Genomic DNA, 17,919 nt, shown 5'->3' with positions numbered 1-17,919 from the left:
CACCCCCCACCCCCGCTCGGTTTTTTGTTTTGTTTTGTTTTGTTTTGTTTTGTTTTGTTTTGTTTTGTTTTGTTTTGTTTTGTTTTGTTTTATGAGACAGTGTTCCTCTGTATAACCCTTGCTATCCTGGAACTCACTGTGTAGACCAGGCTAGCCTGGAACACTCAGATATCTGACTGCCTCTGCCTTCAAAGTTCTGGGATTTAAAATGTGTGTGGCCAGCCCATTTTCAGGCCATATCACACACCATTCTTTAAGGACATTTCTTCTTGCATTCTGTACAAACTCAAATTTATACCATTATTTGCCCAAGTTAATTTTATTCACTATGTATACCCCAATAGCACTTGTTCCCAAACTTTCCATCCCTTCTGGTGACCTCCTTAATTATCTCCCCACCTTATTTCTGACTTGACCCTGACTCGTGTGTGTCCCTCACTAGGTACGCTTAGCTACTTAGGATCATTTGCTTAGTAACTATCCATTGTTTATAACAACCAGTTTTTGGTCCATGTAAAGACTTAAGCTCCAAATCTTTTCCACACATTTTTTTTTTTTATTGTTAAAGTGGGAGTCAGAGCAAAATTCTACAGCCTTTCACTCCCCAGATTCCAAGTTGGGCTTGGCTTTGCTCCCACAGAACTGTGACTTCTGTGTGTCTCACAAACAAAACTCAATCTAAGTCACTGGACAGACTGTGCTCCAGTTTGCTCACTCAGCCACTTGAGAAATCTCCTGGCCTTTCTCCAAAGGAGCAGTAACCATTTGCCCAAAGGGACAAGGAGACAATACAAGCTAGGACTAAAAGTCTCCTTTTCAAGCTTCACCTCCTGACGGCCTGCTGAGGAAATGAACGAAGAACACGCTCACCACCACACAGGGCAGCGCCCAAACATTCATGTCTCAAGAGACATGGCAGCCTCTTAGTCCCGATTTTTCCTCATAAGCATTTCAACTTACTACCAAAGTTCAAAGTTAATCATTTCAACAACCTTTTCCTTAGTTACAGTCCTTGGTATTTGGTGTTCAAGGACACATATTAGACAGTTCATTTTCTGGCATTGGTTGTATTGTATTGAGTATTTCCCCATAGCTAACCTGCCTTTTCAGCCATATTGTCTAACACTGATAGCCACTGTGAGACTTGTGAATTTTTCCCAAAATGGTTTCTTTGCCAGACACAATTATGTACCTGTTCAAACCCCATCTTCTGCTTATCAGGGTGCGAGATAAGAACTTGGCCCTGTTTTTCTCATCATAGGGCAAGTGTTTTGTTCATTCCAATTCCTGGTTTTAAAAAATCTCCCTGTTAATAATAACTCTAAAAGTATAATGAATAGAAAATGCTGAGAAAACCATCCAAACAAAGTAGCATGCAAAGGATTTCTCAAGTCACACTTTGGGAAGAGAGGGGTTCAGAGATAGGTGAAAAGTCACATGGAATAGGAGATGTGTACATTATCCAAAGTACCTACCCCATTGCTCTGTGAGGAGGGAACACAGTGCATTTGAGCCTTCTATCCTTAAGAAAGCGATGCCAGCTACCATCAGGAAGCATCCTTTTGGAATTCTTGCTGGAGAGTTTGATTGACATGATAACAATATGTGCTTTGCTTGCAACCAGAGACATACTTTATTAGGAGAGCTATCAAAGAAAAGCCTTTGTTGTGAGTTATTATTAAGTCCCGGTATATTAGTGCATCACCCTCTCAGAAAGGTTTTAAAGTTTACTTAAAACTTCTTTGGACAGTGCCAAAGCCTTTCAAAATATAAGGTAAACATGTGCCCTTGTTCTTGAGGAATACAGACTGCATTTGGAAAGACTTCATTTTGAAAGAAAATAACAATGATTTCAGAGGAGGAGAATGCAACATTGAGAGCAAACATGATTTATGATTCATGAGCTAATTAGGGGCAGAGCTGGAACTAGATCTTCACTCTTTATATTCTGAATTCAATGTGCTTTTTATTGCCCAAATTGTCTTCCTGGCATGCAAAGACTTAGTTCATCCTAAGACAAGTATTTTTATCAATCTCTACCTTGTTAAGAAATATAATTAAGACATACAAAAGTACCAAGAATAAAATAATGATGCCCTAGTGCCCACCACATAGTTTAAAAAGTAAACTATTGTAATACCTAATACCTAGCTTAAGAAGTAAGATATATCACGCTGAAGAGACAGCTCAGTGGTAGTTAAAAGTGCAAACTGCTTTTGCATAAAACCCAAGTTTGGGTTCCATGTCAGGCAGTTCACAACTGCCTGTAACTATAGGCCAAGCATCTGATCCCTTGTGACCTCTGTGGGTATCCACACTCACAACAAGCATATAATTAAAAATAATGAAAATAAATCTTTAAAAAATTGAAGAAGAAATAGGCACTTTTAAAGCTCTCTCGATATGCCTTTTCAAACCCTCCTGAGAGAACCGGTATTTTGGTTTTGTTATTATTAATTTGATGAACATTTTAAAATTTGCTATACATTTATGTATATAAGTAGCATATGGTATCCTTTTGCATTTTAAAGTTTTATAAATGGTGTTATATGATGTTATTCTATACTCTTTTTCACTGCACTTTTTTGAGATTTATGTATATTAATACATATATTCTAGTTTAATTTTGTTACCCTATAAGAATACAGAACCACATATTTCTCTATTCTTGTATTTCTTCGTCATAGATATGTAGAATGGGTTCAAGCTTGTGTCATTTCATTAATATTTGTGTTCTGTCACCTTGGGCACATTCAGGATGCAGGCTGGTCAAATCAACATGTCAGATAGTTATGCATGCTCTAAAATGTGGGGGGAGCCAGGGTCAGTTTTGCAACCCCTGACTTCCCTTGGCTTAGCCTTGCAAATCTATGTGCTTATGAACAGATTTCTACTTTTCATCCGAGTCTGAGCTTGATATTTTAACGATAAAAGAACTTTCCACATGTACCTGCCTCCTGAAAATAGAAAATGTTGGCTTAGTTTACAGCTAGCTCATTTGAAATTACCAGGATATAGAAGTGTTCCTATTGAGCTTATTAATTTTCAAGGGCATATTATGAAGTCCAAAGGGAGAACCAACAGTCTATTTTCCTATTGATCTAGTAGGGGGAAGCTCTCTTACCAGTGCAGGTAGATCTATCCTCCCTGTGGGTACAGTAAAGGAATGTATTTGTGATGAAAGTTGGTCCTTCCAAATCACTTTCGCCAAGTTTGTTTCCCATTAGGTCGATGACAAATTTGCTTCTTTGTCCTTGGAGAATTAAGATTTCTGTGTTCAAGGATTGCTCTAGGTTCCTACAGACTGCCTGACCATATGACCTTATCTATTTTCAAAGAAAGCTATGAAGAATCCAATGTATCAAACCCACTTTTCACTTCAAATCTAACTTCTGTCTATAATTTCTACAGTCAAATTTTAAAGGGTTGTGAAATCAAGTAAATCTTGTCCAGATAAGCACTCTAAGTCTAGCTGTATCACATGAATTCACCATATTCACAGTCCTAGAAATAATGCAGAGAAAGATACAATTTGGAGAATGTATAGGTCTTGGATGGCTCCTTAGATTCTGCCTAAGAAATCAACACATCTACTGGCAGCTCTTGCATATAGTTCTGGTACCACTGGGTGACATAAAAAAGATCCAGAAAGAATTCCATCCTTTTGGATTTTAACCCAATGCTTTTCCTAGCTTGGGGTATTTTCTCAGACTGTGTATCTTGAGGCTTCTTCACAGGAGAAGATAAAGACCCATCAAGTGTTCATAGTGGAAGTGGCACAGAAATCAACCAGGGGACTCAGGAATACCTTGTTCTTTTCATCTTTGAGCCTTTCTCATAATACATCTGCACTCCATAAAGACCCTCATGCTGTTGACAACCATGATACAGCCCCAGGCTGATTGTTACACTCTTCTCTGAAATTACTTAAAAATATGTGCTAGTAAGCCTTGAATTGTTCACTCTATCTACCAAGCTAAGAAACACAATTTCAGAATAAAAGCCAAAGCCCAGAAGCATATGCAAGAACAGTTACACGGTTACTTATACGTGAGTGGAAATGCTACTCATATTTAACTTTTTGGAGCTAGATAAATTAAAAGGTTTATGCAGTTAAGTATCACATAGCTATTAACAAACACTTTTGAAATATTTAAGCATATAATATTGTGATCATTGACTATTGGGCAGGAGAGCTTACTCAGTGGCCAAGAGATTATACTACTCTTCCTGATGACCTCAGTTTGAGTCCCAGCACCCATATCAGGAGTCTGACCTTTGTGGGCACTTGCATTCATGTGCATATCCTACACCTACAAACACACACACACACACACACACACACACACACACACATACACACACACACACCCCTACACACACACACACACACATCTACACACACATACACATTTACACACACCCCTACACATACACACACCTACACACACATACATACACACACACACACACATACACATCTACACACACACATACACACACATACATATACACACCTACACACATACTCTTACACACACATACACACACACACACCCCTACACACATACACACACACACACATCTACACACACATACACATTTACACATACCCCTACACATACATACATATACACACATACACACACATACATACACACACACACACACACACACACTCAAAACAAGGAAAAATCTCTTTAAAAGAAAGAAAAACAATCATTGACTTATTAAATAAAAAGCATATAAAATCCATTCTAACAGAGCATTAAACACATAAACACACACACATGCACCATTGAAGGAGATATGACAAAACTCTCAGTTATTTATTACAGAGTGATAGAATTAGGTGATATATTTATTCTTGATAAATTTATTATCTTCCAAGCAATGAAATGTATTATAAAACTAAAAGGCACACCGTGCAACGGTAAAGCTGAGAAGGAATTACTGTCAGACACCTCTAGCACTGTCAATGCAGCCAGTCATAAGTCACCAATAGCACAGAAAGCAAACTATCAAGGTGGCTGTGGATTTTTAAAACGTAGATGGGTATCTGGTACTTATTCACTGTGTTTTCAATTTGTCTTTCAAACCAAAATGTTTATAATAAGAAATTGTAAGATTAATTTGTCATTGAATATCAGCAAGTGCCTTACTGAGACAGGCTATACTCACTTAGGCCCAGGAAACTATAGATATAGAAGTGGGTCAGAGGTCAGCAGAACCTTCCAGAACCCACAACTATTCTCCACCCTGCCTGTTCCCTAAATTTGAGGGTGATAAATTATTTCTCTGCTGGTGAAGTGAGCCAATTCAAGCCAGATTATATTATATTAAAGGCAGGTTTATTGGGAAGCTTCTCACTGGCCCCAAGGATTGAGGCCAGAGGAGTCACCATGGGTGGTGGTGGGAGATAGAGTGTGTGCAGAGAGAAGAGAGGGAGGAGGAGGGTCAGGGGAGGGGAAGGGAGAGGAAGAGGAGGAAGAGGAAGCAAAATGTCTGGATTATACAGGAAGGAGTCTCTGGGGGGAGGGTAACCAGCCAGGCTCCTGGACTGGAAGATCAGGTTTGGGGGCAGGGTATACCAGGTAAGGACTGAGGGATGCCAGGAGAACCTGGAGACCAGTTCTACTTTGATATATAAAACATGTAACTCAGTCCCTTGTCCTGGTCTGAACCCAAACAGCCCACTTAAATCAATCATGGCTCTATTATTAGCAAGGAAAGAGGGAATGGCCATTATAGAACCCATCGATGTTGCCAAGCCGTTACCAGCTACTAGCATGCCTTATTGGGCAAACTACTTCATCTCTTTGAGCCACAATTTTCATACCTGTAAAATTTAGAGTAACAGTGTCTCAGAAGGCTTCTACAGTCTACCACATACAAGATTAAACAGTATCTTTTAAAAAAAGTCAGTTGTCTAGCACTCTAGTGTTCCAATAGTGTGAGTGGTGGTTTACATTGCTCCTTTGGATATGTCCAGTGGCTATGGTCCTTTTAAGCATGCCATGCCAACTCTAATGAGTACGTCAGATGCCTGTTGAAGAGCACACACAATCTCAGCATTAGTCTTATCAGGAGTCTCTATGTCACTCTGAAGAATGATGGGTTTCTCAAGAAAATGGCCCAGTGAGGAATGACTGGAGTCTCTAAGAGGAGATACATTCCCCTTTCAACCCTCTTTCTCATACTAAAATTCTATTTTTCACTTAAAAATAACTTACTGCTTTTATGTATCTTGGATGCAAGATTCATAGAGGATCCAGCGATGACAGGAATTTACAGGATAAATCCAGCCCATGTTCCAAGAGTGCCTTAAAGATATAGAGTGGGTGGGAATGTAAAATTAAACATTTCACTGATTCATGCTCTAATCAAAAGTAAGGAAAGCAATTTAACACAATATTTTCTTTTAACCATAACATAAACAGGACATGGGAAAGAACACAGAATTCTCATGGATTTCATAAATTAAACACAAGCTTGAGGAAGCTTCCTTTCAGGTGGCTGGTGAGACTTTTCTGTTAGGTTTCCTGCTGTAGGCAAGGCTGAGAATCAATATTCAAGATTGTCTATTCCAATAGACTCTTTTCTATAGATGCAAATACTAGGAAACCCTGCTGAGATTAGCATAGGATTTTTCTCTTGGAGAAACCAGGGGTGATGGGGAAGGATGCGGCACCAACACCTGTGGGTGAGCAGTGATCCCCACAGAGCTGAATTAGTGGCTTGGGTTCGAAGAAGAGTAGGCATAATTTTGCCTAGGTTCAATCTCTAGATTTGGTGAGATTCCATGTTGATAGGGAGGTGGAGTGCTAGTTCACCACCCTGCCTCTTTAAGAGCTTGGCCACGGGTGCCACAGTCTGAAGAAATTGGGCTATGCCCAAAAGCAACTCTAACACTTTATCTGAGACAGTGTTAACAAGGCATCTTTATATGCCCCAATACAGGGGAATGCCAGGGCCAAAAGAATGGGAATGGGTGGGTAGGGAAGTTGGGGTGGGTATGGGGGACTTTTGGGATAGCATTGGAAATGTAATTGAGGAAAATACGTAATAAAAAAAAAACAAAAAACAAACAAACAAAAAAAACCAAAAAAAACAAGGCATCGTGCGTGTGTGGAGCTCCCAGCTCTAATTTAGGGTCCTACTCAGTATCTGGCTTCTCCATTCTTCTTGTCAGATAGGCTATCTCAGACTAAATCCCTTGGTGTGGAACTTCCCATATCACCTGAAAGGACATCAAAATCAGATATTTCCCTTTGTTCTAAAGGATTCTCTGGACTCCTTTCTGGAGCAATCCTGGAGGGAGGGGACATAAAAATAAAATAAAAACTCAATATTTCACCAAGTTAGACATTGGAATAATCATTACTTTGGTATGTCATGGGGTTCTTCTGGGGACTGAAAAAGTATGTGTGTGCATCTCTGTGTGTTTGTATGTGTGTTTATGTTTGTGTCTGTGTGTCTGTGTGTATGTATGTGTGTATCTGTGTCTATGTGTCTGTGTGTATGTATGTGTGTATCTGTGTCTATGTGTCTGTGCTTTTGTCTGTGCATGTGTGTCTGTGTGTGTGTATATTTGTATGTGTGTTCTGTGTGTCTGTGTATGTATGTGTGTGTGCTCAAGAGTGTGCACATGTGCTCACACACAAGCTCATGACATCCCTTTAGGAAAGATCATCTGACTTACTTCTTAGTAAATGTAAGCCAAATCTTGGTTCTTTCTACTGTACAATGAACAGCACAATTCCTCTTAATACTTTTGGTGATGACTCAAGTAAGTAATTAAAAAGTGGTGAAGTATTTAGCACAGTTTCAGATCCAAAGTCACACGTTTAGTAAATGTGATATCATCTAGAATACCTACCTTGCCAGCTGAGACCAGCTCCTCAGAGACTCTTTTTGTAATCACAGAAATTAATGTCTTTAAGCTGAGTTTCAGTGATCAATAGACTGGTAACTAGTTCTCCCCTGTCAGGTGTACACCCTACTCTACATGGTTTATTCAAGGGATTAGCCTGAGAACTGGATAGTCTTATCTGTAGTCATCTCCATAGCCCACTAAATTCTAAAGCCATCTAAATTATCATGGAAGCCACCATTCCAAAATGGGGTCCTCTGTGTTTTATCCCTCATAATGTTTGCGTCTGTGAGCTCAGGATAAGGTGACCTGCTAGTCCAGTTGTTAATGAGCAATTGTGAATCACATGATGTTATCAGCTTTCTTTTACATTCAATAACAACAAACTATTAAACTGAGTCAAATGCATTAAATTTTAAACTTATTTCATTTCAAAGATAAAAAACAAAAAGGTTGGAAGTACCCAAATTCAAAGGCAGAATTTTATTAACAAATAAGACAGAATAAGACTCAGCTGGGCATTATTTTATACCAACCACTACAGCTGCTCAAATCCATGGAGAACATACTTGGCACATGGCCCCCTTCAAGTTAAGACTGTTTCTTTCTCAATTTTCTAAGCTGGAGTACGAAAACGTGCATTTTGATTTTTCACTAGATTTGAAAATTATGCACCTGGTCCTCACAGAGCCTACAGGGTCAAGAAAGTAGCTTCAGAAGATGAAGGATCAGCAGGAACCTGAATCAGGTGATTCATTCATGACCACCCACTGTTCTTACCGTGATCAATTAATATCCTTGTCTTACACCACATAGATCTCCTGGGCTTTGCTTAATTTTGGCTTTTGTTTGCTGACAAATTCTCAAGGACTTGTGGCCATGACCTAATGTTTTATGGTCTCCTTGCTGCCACATCTACTAGCCATTCCACAATTCCTTTAGTACATATTAATATTGTCCAGCAGAGAGTGTGATTGGTACAAAAATGCCAGATACCTATCAAGCAATGTGTCAGAAATTTAACTCTGGGAGCTCCTTCACCTTCTTTGTCTTAGGGTTACTGTGGCTGTGATGAAACACTGGAACCAAAAGCAACTTTATTTCAAACTGAGTGAAGTCAGGGCAAGAAATCAAACAAAAAAGGAACCTGAAGGTAGAGAACTATGTTGCGGTAAACCTCCAACCCAAATATGCCCCAGCAACGAGACCATAACTCAGTTAATATGAATACATGCTGTGCACCTAGATTGGGCAAATCTACCACTACACTAACATCTTCCACATCTATGAGACCCCTTAGAACTTGTGATTTCTCCAGGCCATGTGCTTCTGCCCTGCTTCTCCTCTTCACCCTCCTATGTGTACTCTCTACCATTTTCTCCTTCTTCTCTCTCTCTCCACCTTCCACTCCACCTCCCCTTTTATCTGCCAAATTATCAACTCTCCTTAATTTTACAAATTAAGGTGGGAAGCAGGTTTACAGGAAATCACCTGAGTGCTAACTCATTTCTTGTTCGAAGCCACTCACAGGAGAACTGAGTTAACATCAAATATAATTAGTCCCAGGGCTATCCACAACAGAACTAATGCAGAGACCATGGAAGAATGTTGCTATTGGTTTTCTTCCCATGGCTTTCTCAGCCTGCTTTTTTTATAGCACCCAAGACCACCAGCTTAGGGACAGCACCACTCATAATGGGCTGGGCCCTCTCTCATCAATCACTAATTAAGAAGATGCTCTACATGTCTGTCTATAGCTGGATCTTATGGAGGCATTTTCTCTCTAGTGATTCTAGCTTTTTGTCCAATTGACAACAAACTAGCCAGCACAGCGAGCAAGCCAGTAAGCAGCACTCCTCCATGGCCTTTGCATCAGATCCTACTTCCAGGTTCCTGTCCCAGAGTTCCTCAGTGATGGGAGATTACATAGAGGCATAAGAAAAATAAGCCTTTCCACTCACAACTTGCTTTTGGCTATGGAATTTTATCACAGTAGTAAAAAATCCCAACTAAGACAGAAATTTGAACCAGGATCCTGAGTTATTTTGGGGGTAGACTTGACTCTGTGTTTTGGAAGGATTATGGCGCATTTGAACTTTGGGTTAGAAAGGCATTGGACGCTCAGGACTCAGTGCTCTGTTTCTAGGAGTTCGGAAGATAAGAATGTTGAGAGCAGTACAGTGCTTCGTCCTTTGGAAGTGCTAGGTTTCATGATAACATCTTTATAGAATACATAAACATAATTTGAACACCTTTCCCCTGCCTTTTCTCGTTCCTATTTTCTTCTTTGTTGTCTTACACAGTCTCCCCTCTACTTTCATGTCAGACATAGTTATATGACCTGTGTCTATAAAATCTAGAATCCACAAATGAGGAAAAATATGGAGTTTTCTTTCCAAGGCCGACTTAGTTTATTTAGTAGGATAATCTTCAGTTGCATTCAAGAAAACAAACAATTTAGTGGGTTTCTTGTGTGTGTGGGGTGGGGGTGACTAAAACTCTATGCTGTGTGTGTGTGTGTGTGTGTGTCTGTTACATGAAAATGTTTTGTTTGGGACTGAGAGGACAGGAGAACAAGTGGAGGATGAGGCCAGGAGTGGGAGGCAGTTAGACAGTGAAGAGGATGAAGTCAGAACTTCACAGGAGACTGGGATGAATGCACACTGCTGAGAAGTACAGGCAGGAGCTGTGACCTCACCTCACCTCACCCCTGTAAAGCCTCTGCTACTAGTATCATGTCTACTTCCACAAGGAAATCTGGAATAGGAAAAACGGGAAGAAGAACATCCTAGCCATTGGGTGTTCTAGTTTGTGAAGGGATCTTTTCACTTAGCAAAGCCATGAACAAGCACCTCATTTTGTCTTGTGTCTCCAGTCCCAATTTAACACTCTCTCCATCACTACAACACGAAGCAAAGAGAGGTGAAAACTATGTCAGGATCTCCTTTCCTTTGTTATCGCTATTGAAACTGTCTTAGATGTTCACTCTTAAGTGATACAATAAAAAATATATGTTTCCAATAGAAATTATTTCATGCCTGTGAAGTCTTCAACAGAAACTGCATTATGTTAGCTGGGGAAAATGCAAATATGAAAACCTTAATAAGTATTCTAACAAATGGGATGTTTTCAACAACCTGGCTAATATTATTAGTAACTCAGGCTTATGGCTATAAAGAAAAATATTTATACACTATAATAATGCTTTTAAAAAAATGGAAAAATGGGCACACTGTAGATAGTCATCAAAGGATTACAAGGTTAAAATAGCATCGGCTTGCTGTACTGTTAGAGAGCGTTGGTCCTTTGTTTAAGTACTTGTGATGCTCTCACTCTTGGATTTCCTTGATAATGTTGTTCTGTGAGGCATGATGGAGGAGCATGGTCTAGCTTCAGAACAAGGATTCCTGCTCGTATGCATCACTAACAACACTACGTAGGTTACACACACAAAGAAGAAGATATGAAGGTCTGTGACAGGGGTGTCAGGAAGAGTTGGGGTGGAGAATTGGGTAAAAATGCATTGTACAGATGCATGAAATGTCAAAGAATAAATAATACCATCCTGCAAGAAATTTTATGCTGGGGCAGTGTAGGAGCTGGAGACAACACAGAGAACAGTCAACAACCATACCTACCTCTGGCCCACTCTGCCTCCCCTAGGTCGGTAGAAAAGAGATGTGAAATTTCTCTCCAGCTTTGCTTTCTTAGTACCCAAACAGACTAAAGTTTCCTGAGCACCAAGTCAGCAGGTCTCACTTGGGAGGAGCAGGGACACGGAGTTCTATAAACAACTGTCATCATTAAACCAAAAATATCCCAAGTCAGGAGTGGCCAGTTTCTAATGGCTATAAATTGCATCATAGATTCAATTTAGAATCACTGAGAAAGGCTTTTTTTTTTTAAGTTCTCATGCTTAAAAACTGTTAACAAATAAATACAAACTAGTAAGATGTGTGTATCATACACGTATAACAAGAAATATGTAAACATATGAAGAAGAAATAATGTGACCCACAATCTCAATCATTCACTAAAAGCTATGGAAGCTCTAAATATTTTTTTTATTTTTTTTGAATCATGTACAATCCTATTTTAAGACTACTTTCTAATATTTTTTAACCTGTGATAGATAACAAGACAGCCATTAAATACCATTATATAACACTTTTCCAAAAAAATATTAAAGCAATTGCTTTAATCTGATTATATATGTTCAGGCTTCTTCCATCTCAGATATTATTTTTCATTTTCTTATTCTCTTGAGTACTCCATCTTAGCTTTGTGCTTTTATTTTCCCCATGCCAACAATACCTGTGTGCTTCACTCATGGGCCAACATTTTCTTCTCCCTGGGAAAGTCCAGTCTCACAATGCGCGGCCTATGATATTGACATTCAGCCACTTGTCCCCTTGTTCTCAGCTTCTACTCATGGATCAGATTCACATCCAGTCACCTAACTCTTTTGAGGGTAAGTTGTTATCAGGACCATGATGTTCCCATTTATACAAAGCCAACACAAAAACCAATCTCCCATCCCCAGTCGTGTGTCCTAATGGAATCTTCCCCTACTGCCTTTCTTGGTAGATGCTGATGTGTGTTCAGCAAGTTTCTGTTGAGAATGTGAAGGAAGCTGAGCTTTCTGCCTTTGAGGATAGAGCATGGTCCTTTTGCACAGTCTCAACTTAAGTCAGGGATAAAGACTAGTTTGCTTAGTAACTAACTCTTTTGTATGGGAATAATAAAGCCAGCAGTGGTCAACATCATACAATGGAGTAGAGAGGAGAATCAGAGTAAAAGATGGTTAAATTTTCAACTTGATTGAACTGAGAGATGTCTAGAAGATTAATTAACTAGAGAGGCACACCAGAGGGTGTGCACACCAGAGGGTGTGTCCATGAGGATTATTATATTGGTTAGACCTTGAGGGCCCTAAGATAGTGAGTAGTTTAATCCACTAATGGAGTCAAAGTCTAAGCAGGCTATGTAAAGGGAGTCGATGAAACTGTAGAAGGTGGGGCCCACCTGTCCTAGGGTGACATTTTACCCTCTTTCCCATCATGCCCATTCTTCCTGCCTGCCATTAGATGAGCTGATCTGCCATACCTCCTACCATGATGGACAGCAACTTCTTCAATTCAGAGCAAAAGAAATTATTTCTCTCAAGTTTCTCTCAGATGTTTGGTCACAGCAGTGAGAAAGTCTAGGACCAAGTAAATTGTGTGTAATAAACTCTTCTCTACTCCCATGAAAACTTGAATGTCCAAAGTAACTGTCCAAGCACCTTTTCAATAATCATTATCCTTCTCCCTCTAACACATAGCAACCTGAAGTTCTTATACAAGCTTCTGCCCTAACCTTAGCAAGACAGTCCTGTAATGGAGATATGCCTATTTTAGAATAACCTTAAATATGTCCACACCTTTAATGTGATTCAGAATCTGTAGTACTAGTGAGATGCCTGAAATTTTCAATTGATATTGGAAAGAAATGTTACTTTTTGCAATTCACCTTGTTTTACCAGGGAATTATTGGCAATATAGGTTTGTGTGTCCAGATGAATTGCAAATGTTATTTGCCATAGTCAATAACTGAGGTACTATTTTAAATCTAGACAATTTTTAACATTAGTTAGTTAGCCAGAAAAAGCTGGTTAGCCAGAAAAAGCATGGAGAATTTAAAATCATACTATGTCATACATGACCTGCAATTTTAGTCTACCTTGAAAACAGATTAAATTCCACAACTCTCCACGATTTTTACCTCCTCCCACCCAGCTGTTTCTCATCTCCTTTTTCCTGCTGACACATGAGTCTAAGGCCTTAGTGCCAGACACGTGCTTTACCACGGAGCCATACTCCCAGTCATGGCCTAGAGAATTCCTAGGAAAACTGTAGACCATTGAATTTGATAATTGCATACTATCATTTAATGTGATTAATGTACATTTTGGGCTAAGATGCAATCTACAATAGTTATTAAAATAATGAAGAGGAAGACACAAGTTGCTGATATTGCTAGGAAAAGACTAGGGGTGAGCTAAGTTTCTTGTTAAATTCAAGAAGCATAGAAGCTGTGTGCATCCTGATCAGGGTCACAGACTAATAACAAAAGAGAAGAAGATCACAGATTTTTAAATTACCTTTTGTTGAATACTTTTTTTTTACCTTAAATGAAGCTTCATTATAATTATATATTCCATATAATATAATAATGTTATAATTATACACACACAGTTGTACTTGTGGGGTGAGAAGTGGACATAGGACACCTACCATGTACTTTTAATTTTTTATTTGTTTTCTAATATGTGTACAAATATAGAGGTATGTGTATCATTGTATATGGAAATCAAAGGACAACTTTGGGAAGTCAGTTCTCTCCTTCCAGCCTAGGTTCCAGGGATGGCCTTCAAGTTTGTACTGGAATCCAGTTCACTGGCCCTTCACTTTTGTTTTTGAGACAGGGGTCTCTCTGACGCTGGAATGCATTGATGGGCTGGATATCCTGGCCTGGGAGCTTCTGCCATCCTTCTGCCTCCAACTTCTAAAGTTAGAACTATAGGGTTGCACTGATACACCTAGCTGTTTGTTTGTCTGTATGTCTGTCTGTTTTGTTTATTTTTTGAGACAGGGTTTCTCTGTGTAGCCCTGGCTGTTCTGGAACTTATTCTGTAGACCAAGAGGGCCTGGAATTTTTTGCCTCCTGTGTGCTGAGATTGAAAACATGCACCACCACCTCCTGGCTTACACATAGCTTTTATGTAGGTGTTGGGGATCCAGACTCAGATCCTGAAGCTTTCAGAGCAAGCACTTAACCTATGAAGGCATTCCCCCAACCCTCTATCATTTAACTCAAAATCTTGCAAAAAACAAAAGCCAAATACCAGTACGTGTGCACATTTTGTAGCCAGCTTCCCGAAAATATAGGCTGTAAGCAGACAGCTTTGTTAAGTCTGAATGTCAGCTGTGGAGTTAAACTAGACCCGTGGCTTGTTTTATCACATGTGGTTTATGCTTCTTTCAGCCATGAGAGTACATTTGGCAGTGCTGGCATTCTGTTACTATGACAATGTAATGTTAATGAGAATCAGCAGGGGAAAAGGGAACTCATCTAACATGGTGAGAGCTGACCTACCGGTGCTGCAGCTCCTAACATGCTATTACTGTGGCTGTGCTGGCACATTTTGACAGTTTATAGCAATTATTTACCCAGTAGCCATCACCCTTCTATCAACAAGCTTTTATAGAACTTCTTTTAATCAACATCACAGTTTATGAATTCCTATGGAGTCCTGAAATAGTCGGGGAGGAAGGTGAAGGGAAAGGTGGGGACACATTTAACTGCAGTCACAGCTGATATTAGGTACAGTATTAAACTCCCTGTTTAGTGCCCCAGTGTAGGGGAATGCCAGGGCTGGAAGGCAGGGAGTGGGTGGATGGGTGAAGGAGCACCCTCACAGAGGCAGGGGAGGGGAGATGGGATAGGGGGTTCTCAGAGAGGAGAACTGGAAAGGGGATAACATTCGAAATGTAAGTAAAGAAAATATTCAATAAAAGGAAAATATAATATAATAATAATAATAATAATAAACAGTAGAGGGAAACATCCTTCCAAAGCCAACATCAAAGTTATTGCATTTAGTCTTCTTTAACATGAATAATGATTTGGTTGGCAGGATATACATATCCTGTCCCTGAGTGACTATTTACTTGTGTCCCTGTCTTCTGCCCTTTAATAATAATTTTTCTTGGTGCTGGAGAGGTTGATCACTAGTTATAGGCATTGGCTGCTCTTCCAGAGGACCTGAGTTTGATTCCCAGCACCCACATAGAGGCTTAAAAACATCTGCAACTCCAGTTCCAGGAGCTAGAATGTCCTCTTCTGGCCTCTACAGGCAGCAGGCATGCACATTGTACATAGGCAAATGTTCAGGTAAAATACATACATACAAAAATAGCTAATAGTAATAATAATAATAATAATTTGATTTTGTGATAAAGATGGATTTTAATGATAGTCTTATAGTATATGTGCTACCAAGAGTCCTGGGCAATTTAAGCTGAAACAATTGCCAGTAGTTTTTCTGAAGAATGGTCTTCTATATTCATCTTTACAGTTCACACTCCTTTGACAACCATGCCTTCTGTGCAAGCCAGTGCTCCAAAACTACAGTAAAATACCTGAGGCAAGTACCTTATGCATCGAGAAGGTTTCTTTTGGCTCAGTATTGGAGTTCTAGTTCAAGATCAGAAAGACCCATCACTTTGATCCTCTGATGGGAGGTAGAGAGAAGATGGCAGACAAACTGTTCACCTTGTGGCCAAGAAGCAAGAGAGACTGAGGAAGCAGCCAGGATTCCACTGTTCCTGAAAAGGACTCTCTGAATAGCCTGAGGACCTCCCATTATGCCTCACTTTCTAAACATGCCACCATCTCCCGATAGTACCCCAGAGACCAAGACTTTAACACATTAGCCTTTGGAACACATTTAGCATTCCAACTTCAGCACCTACCTATCTCATTCTGCTCTGATCTGCCCCCTTAGCCAATACCCGGTTGGAATCCAAACACATTTACATGCAATCAACATAACTGAGACATGACTCCATGTTTCCAAGAATTGGAGGATTACAAGAAGTTCCCTGGAGGTTATTTCCAGCTCCATCCACCATTAATCTATTTAAATAAATGTATTTTGAGCGTCCACTTTATCAGGTGTTTTCTTATGCTTAATAAACCTTCATTTTATGAATCTATGCTTACCCACAATGCACCTATCACTCATCATGTGCTCATTTCGCTTGAATATCACTGCTCTGGTTTGGATACCTCCTTTGAAATTCGTTATCTTTTTAGTGCTGTTGTGATGCTGTTAGGGGCTGGAGTTTTAAGAAGTGCTTACAGTCCTGATGAGCGCACCAATGCTGCTGTTCTGGGTGGGTTGGTTTTCACGGAAAGAGGCCCTAATAGAGTTTACTCCTTCCTCTGTCTCACAGGCCTGCTTGTCCTGCCTGCTGCCCTGGGACGATGCAACATGAGGGTCCTTAGCAGACACTGAGCTTCAGTCTTAGCCTCCAAAGCCTTCAGAACTATAAGGAATATATTTTGTTTCTTTGGAGACTAGTGGCATTTGTTTGAGACAGTAATAGCTTATGTAGTGCAAGCCTGCCTACACCTCGCAGGTGCTCATTACAGCTGTGAGATGCCATGCCTGGTTTTATGTGGTACTGGGGATCAGACCCAGGGCTTTGTGCATGGTAGGCAAACACTCTACCAACTGAGCTACAGACTCTAAACTATGAACATTCTGTGAGAGGAGTGGAGAAAGGTTGGAGACACGTGCTGAAGCAGGGGAGCTTACTGGTTGGTGCCTTGAGGACCAGTAATCCTTCTTAAGGACTTCAGAAATCCTCTTAAGGATTTGCTTACTTAAGAGGTAATGCGCATCTTCTCAGAGTTTCTGCACATTACTCTTTCTTTCTTTCCCACGGGGCAAAGCGTTTGGTGATCGCTACCCTATTTCTTTCAAGTCTTCTTTTTACCAAGTGAGATATCTTAATATCCACACCATTTTTAATATGACCAAACTATGAATCCTATTACTTTTATCTGAACGTAATCTAATCCCTAAGACAGGGTGCCAGGGTAGCCAAGAATAATTCTTCAGATCATGTCAAATTGCACATGATACAGAAACAGAAATTTCTCCCCATTCTTCTATTTTCTTATCACTATGATGAAATGATGGAGTCTGGTTCTTCCACAAAGAACAGAGGTTTATTTATCTCACAGTTTTGGATACAGTCTCTGCCAGAGTATACTTGGCAGTGTGACATCATGAGAGGACATTGATCACAGGAAGCAGAAGGGTGCTAGCCTCACCCTCTGCCAGCATTCAACCTTTTAAAGGTCCCAACCCTCCTTAACATTGCTACGGTGAGATCCAAACTTTTAAGTCATGAGCCCCTGGGGATGAACTCAAGCCATATCCAAAGTAAGGTTATTGTTGCTGTGATGAAACACTGTGATCAAGGTAACTTTGG

At 39.9% G+C, this 17,919-nt stretch overlaps 1 long non-coding RNA gene across 1 annotated transcript in view; it reads right to left on the bottom strand.

The window, feature by feature from the left end:
* LOC115032763 (uncharacterized) overlaps positions 1-11,601 on the bottom strand; it is a 115,644-nt gene extending 104,043 nt beyond the window's left edge. The window contains exons 1-2 of the long non-coding RNA XR_003838383.1: positions 11,512-11,601; positions 6,234-6,323 (exon numbers count right to left, since the gene is read on the bottom strand). This is a non-coding gene — a long non-coding RNA (uncharacterized LOC115032763). The remainder of the gene's footprint in view (positions 1-6,233; positions 6,324-11,511) is intronic.
* Between the last annotated feature and the right edge of the window lie 6,318 nt (positions 11,602-17,919).

The sequence above is a fragment of the Mus caroli genome, unplaced genomic scaffold (genome assembly GCF_978045245.1).
Source record: "Mus caroli unplaced genomic scaffold, Mus_caroli_1 scaffold_14, whole genome shotgun sequence".
In the NCBI taxonomy this organism is placed as follows: domain Eukaryota; kingdom Metazoa; phylum Chordata; class Mammalia; order Rodentia; family Muridae; genus Mus; species Mus caroli.
This window is presented reverse-complemented; position numbering and strand designations above follow the sequence as displayed.